General features: G+C 37.0%; 1 protein-coding gene across 15 annotated transcripts in view; it reads left to right on the forward strand.

The window, feature by feature from the left end:
• The window catches only part of CDC14B (cell division cycle 14B), a 63,971-nt gene that overhangs the window by 18,375 nt on the left and 39,682 nt on the right, over positions 1-5,914 (forward strand). The gene's annotated exons all lie outside the window — the stretch shown is intronic.

Here is a 5,914-nt window from a genome sequence, read left to right on the forward strand (position 1 = left end):
GGGTGTTTGCAGGCTTGACACCTATGCTTCATAAAAATTTTCGAGGATTTTGCAAAAGCCTCTGTGTGCTCCGAAGTCACTTAGGGTGTTGTTTTTTTTAAAGTGCATGTCTTTTTCATTTTCGAGATGTTTTTATAAATTTCATTTGTTTAAACATTGGTTAATTCTTGATTCTTGATCACATTTCTTCTGTTTTCTAGTGGACAGCTGTTATGTCTTTATAAAAGACGATGTATTATTTCAGAGTTATATATTGGGGAATGTGTTGCTTTTCTGCCAGAATTTCTAGATAGAACCAAGAGCAACCAAGAAGACCACATATGATGTGCTCAGTGCGGACATGATGTTTTGGAGTATAGAGGGTGCTTGAGGATATGCTGTCAGGTGTTTGGCTGTGTAGGGGAAAACCTATAACTTTCTGGGTTTATATTGTATTGCTCTCTCCCAGAAAAAATGTAACGTTTAGTAAGAATTTCTAACACTTACAGTGAAGGACTAATGCACAGTGCTTGAGGAGGTTGTGTTGTACTGCAGACCAATAAACTATGCCTTGATCTGTGTTTTATCTTCTTTTTGTTTCTTGACTTTTGCATTTCTCTCTTATTACTGATTAAAGCTAAGGAGTAGGGTGAGAAGCATGTGCTCTTCCTCTTACTGGAGACTTGAGAGATCAGATTTCATGCAGCTGTGAGTCATTCCCTTTTTATTAGTTTGGGAGGATGTGTAATTCTTGCATTTCTGGGAGTCTCCTTGCTACTGGTTTGCATTATGAAGTAAGTCCATTTCCTGCAGCCCAGGATCTCTCCTAATTGCTCATCCAGTTATATTAATAAAAGAAATTGACAGTGTCAGCTTTTCAGTAACTGAAGCATCAGAAAGGTTTATTAATGTTCTTGTCCTTAGCATTCTAAAACAGAATGGAAACATGCAGAGTACCTTGCTTCAGCTTAATTGTTTGCAGTTGGGATACTAACTGAATAACATCAGCCACAGATTAAGCAAAATGTAATCTTTAAAAGTAGGTTGATTACATTGTATGCCAAAAAAATAAAAGGAGAGTGCTTTCTGTTATGGTCTGTTTCTTTTCTTCTTTTGCAAGCTTTTGTACTGAGTGCATGTAATATTTGTTATGTGTAGTAGTGCTATAGTCTTGCATGGCACCAAAAAAGCAGTATTTATAACTAGTGGCAACTTGATCTTAAAATTTAAGAATCATACCTCATAGTTCATACAGTGCCCATGCCATACAAAGGACACAGTGGAGGGGCATGCTTACATAAATGTGCATAAAAGTATTGGACTATGTTGTTATCCTTAATCATGTATTAAGGTGAACTGAGAATAGAAGTTTATACCAGGCACTGAACAGAGTAGTAAACTATTTCTGTCACAAAGAGCTTATTATCTAAATGGATAAGATGGGCACAAAGGGATGTAACACATGAATAAAGTTAATTGGAGGAAAATGTCATGATAGTTGCATGACTTTTTGAAATGGGCTTATTGAAGAAGGAATGGAATGAGAGGGGCTGGTTTGGAGTGATGTTGAAGTGAAGGTACTGAGAAGGGTTGGATGGTCAGTGCAAACAGTCAGTTAACACAGAGCAGACGAGTAAGTTCAGTCATAACTGTACAATGTTCTCTGCATTTCCACAAGTTCTGTTTTTTGGCTGTTTCTGTACTAGTGGGGTAGAGTCTCTGGTCTAGGTGGTGCCTCTTGGCAGTCTTTCTCCAATACCACATGGCAGAGGAAGGGGAGGCATCGCCTTGATCCTAGTGCCTTTCAAATAGGATCAGGTCTTAATTGTAGTTTTAGGTCCTGTAGAAGTGCTACTGGGTGGATCCCATTTTCTCCTCTACTGTATTGCAGTTTCTACTTTTGTTCTATCAGCTGGATCTTTTCTCAGATTAATATGGTGAGGATGTGACTTCTATCAGTTGAGTGGTATTAGCTGCCTGAAGGGGTCCTAATTTTACCACCTTCTGTTCAGCTGAGGGAATGTGTTGGCCATATTTGTAGGCTGGGGAAGGGAAAAGTTTGCATGGAAAAAGTGCATGCGGAGGAGGTCAGTGAATTGAAGAGCCCTGTATAATTGCTGTAAGAGAAAAGAATACAAACCAAGTTGTGTTTTCATTATTACACTATCTTGTCATTAAATAAGTGAGTTCCAAATACTCAAGTTTTAAAATCCTTTTAAATGCTTTGCATGAAGAATGAAAAGAATGGTATTCCTGCCATCTCGAATTTCCTGCCAGGTCACAGGAGTGAAACAGTTATACTTAATCTCTCCTCTCAGATACCAGTAAATGTAGCAGCGCAGGTTTGTTGGAGGGACGTTGAGCCTTTTAAAAGTAGGTTTTAAAACCTGCTGTGGCTATGACTTTTGAGAGCTGATAGGGAACATTTTTCATGGAATGGTCATATTTATTAGTCTTGTCAGTGCTGATTGACTGCTTTTAAAGACTGGTCAAATTTGGAGTACAAGCCATATCTCTGCAGAGATGCATTTAAAAGTGAATTGAAGATTGGCATTGAGAGAGCAAAGTCTTAACACAGCGTGGTAGAATTTTTAATGCAATTAAGTGGTACTTCTCTTTGGTTGAATGTCTAAAATTAAACACAAGTAAGCACTCAAGTGCTATACCCTTAGTACTAATTGGAAAGTCTGTTTTTTTAAAACTTGTTTCAACAAAAGGTGAAACTTGCTGATTTGCATCATGTGTAGTCATAAGCAGATGTGACAACACATCTGCTTAAGAGTCAGTACATATGGTAGCAACATCTATCTCTTGCATTTTTTTCAGAAAGGGGAAAAATCTCTTGAAACAATGCTGTTCTGCCTTTTTAAAGCAAGTATTAAAGTTCTAGTTAACTGGTGTGAGGTGAACAAACATGTACAAGCAAAACTGGGTTCCCATTTTTCACAGCTGGTAGTTTTTTAAAATGCTTTTCCGTCATTTAACTTGCCTTTCTTCTGTCTTCAGTTAAGAGTTTCTGAATAAGCCTTCAAGGCTAAACGCTGTTTCTTCTACTCCCTTATAGGTATGTGTTGACGTACCAAGTCTAGCTCAAGAACTGGGGCTCTTTATTGTAAAAACGTCTTAAACATGAAGAGCAAAGTTTTAATTTTTTTTCCAACAAAATAAATGTATTTAACAATAAATGCCCCAATTTCATGATTTGGCACCTTAATTATTTTTATCAGTGGTCCTTCACTATACTTACTATAAATAATGTCATAGTCTGTTAAATTTTCACTGAAGTTATCAAAGTACATAGTAGGTATACATGTGACCATATAGGGCATATCAAGCATGTTCAGTAGCACAGAAAGTATATTGCACTGAAACAAGAAGTCCTGAGCCTTAAAGTATTCGCTTTAATTTTCTTAAAGCTTTGCTCTTAATTGTTAAAACCAGATTTGGTTTTATCTGGAAGCCATCTATGCTCTTTTGGCCTTACTCTAACAGCCAGCAGAGGTTCTTTGAGATGATCTCTACAGTGGTTTCGTTTAATCCTCACCAGGACTTGTGTGTGGATGAAGAAAGCTGCCTCTTTACATTTTATTTCAACTGTATTAAGAAACAAATTTTACTTTTCATGCCCCACCTACCCTGGCTCCTATCCCTTTTACTGCATTAACTTAGTAACAGTGTTTCTTTTCTCAGGCCTGGCACTAATTATGTACTTGGAGGGCAACCCTCCAGGGGTACCGCCCCAAGAACTGCTGTAATTCAGGTCACCTTCTCCAGGACTCATCTCTGTACTTTGTCTATTTTCTCACCTTCTTTCTTCAGGGTAAGCAGTGTTTCCTTCACCCATTCTGATCCATAGTATTGTTTTTGCTTTCTGAATTTACTAGTGTCCACTTCCTAGGTGTGACATTATTTTGGGTAGAAGGGGAGAGAGCTGTAGGAAACAATAGCTCTACTCTGTGTAATGTTTCTCCCTTAGTGTGGCAGAGAGATTTATCTCCAGCCGGGAGTGAGTATGGAAAGGAGTTGACTCTGTAGGGGAGGGCTGAGGTGTGGGTAGGGGGAGGTTGGGTGGAGAGAAAGGGGAAGTGGAGCAGAAATATAAAAACTCCTTTGCTTATTATTAATTTAAGTAAAAGCTGCCTGAAATAGTCTTTCTCCTTCAGAATTTGTCATTTACGATAGGCCTACAGTTATCATTATTATTATTTTTAAAGTTACCATGGTGGCAGTTTTTCCTCCATCTTTACCAAGTGGTTCTTGTTAATGTACTTTCCAGACTGTCTCCTTGGTAGAAGCAATGTTGTTTTCTAGGATGCCTTTCTTTCTGCTGCCTTTCCCTTTTGACATTTGTAAGCTGGGGTACGTCCCAGTATCTCTTCACTAATCTGTCCTCAGGTAATGGCTTTCTTAGGCTTACCTCTCCATTTGCAAGGTTTTTGAAGGTTTGTTTTTTCCCCCTCCCTTTCTTTCAGGAGGAACTAGATGAGGTGCCAGAGATGGGAGGGCCACTGCTTTTGGGCCTGTTTTGATTAATATTTCTGCGCACATGCATGTAATTAGACACTTAGCTATCACTGACCACCTGCATGTTTTATCCTAATGTAAGAGATTATTTAACTTTTATTCATAGGCTAGTTTTTCAATGTATTTTTAATCTTTTTCCTACTATCTGAATATTTTCTTGTAAGAATAATATTAAAGTGAAAAACTATCAGTTAAATTCTAGTCAACTGAAAACTTAGGTTCTGTATTTGCAAACAAATTTTAATGCAATATAAATATTTAATGCTAATAATTTATGGATCAGTATCATAATATATTAGCTTTTACATTCAGCGTGGGGTTTGTTATTTATTGCAGTTTCTTGCTGTTAGAATGATTATTTGGAGAAGTGATTTTTAACAAGTGACTCATAAAATATGTTTGCAGGCAGCTGAAATTTAATCTCATTATTTTCTCTTTTTTTAACTCATTTATAAACTGTAAGATTATGTAGCAGCCTTTAACTAATTTATAACCCAGGATTTGGGGGTAGATGTTCAAACATTTCAAATGCTATAAGAGACTCACGTTTTTGGGATGCAAACAATTTATTTTGTACAATTTTTAACTAGTTCGGAATGGGGTATTTACTGGTAAATAAGCTAATCTTCCTTGAAGCATAAATATGTATAGTGATATTACAGAACAAGGTAAAATCTCTTTCTATGATCATATGTACTAGATGTTAAGGTGCCCTTTTCAGACAGCTTCCCGTTCTTCACTCTCAAAACCCCCCTTTTTGATGGTCATGTTGTTAATTGTGGAAACCTACATTTAATACTTGGGCTGTAGTTTGAAACCACTAGTGGTGCCAAGACAGTTACAGACTAACAAATTCTAGTAAAAGAGTTGTTCTCTCCTTCATTCAGTGGTAGATTCTAAATTTTCCTACAAAGCTGGCTGAGGAGGAGACAGGGTATACGGAACTATACTTTCTCCAATTTAATTCAATTTAGTATCAACAGGATTATGTGGAAAAGACTGCAAGATCCAGACTGGTGTTTGAGAACAGCTGTGGAAAAGCACATGTACTCGCAATAAACTCTTCTGTGTCTCCCTCTTTAATTCACATCCCATATGTTTTTTAACTCGAAAATGATGCCTGTATTGAAATAGCTGTTAGCAATAGCACACCACTATCACCCCTGCTAATCACAAGGTTCTGACTGTGTGTTTTTTAAGGCCAGAAGGATGTTTCTTATATTTACATATAAAGCCAAAATGGAATTGTAGTTGATTACATTCAGTGTTAGTGTTGATAATTCAATATAATGGCAAATACATAGTTATTCTGGATTGAAAAGTGCTTGTTCTGGGTCCTAATGATTTCATTGACAGCTATTCTAAGCATATTTTTAAAAACGCTTTTAAATGTTTTTAATAAACGCAATTC

The sequence above is a fragment of the Alligator sinensis genome, unplaced genomic scaffold (assembly GCF_000455745.1).
Source record: "Alligator sinensis unplaced genomic scaffold, ASM45574v1 scaffold240_1, whole genome shotgun sequence".
Classification (NCBI taxonomy): domain Eukaryota; kingdom Metazoa; phylum Chordata; order Crocodylia; family Alligatoridae; genus Alligator; species Alligator sinensis.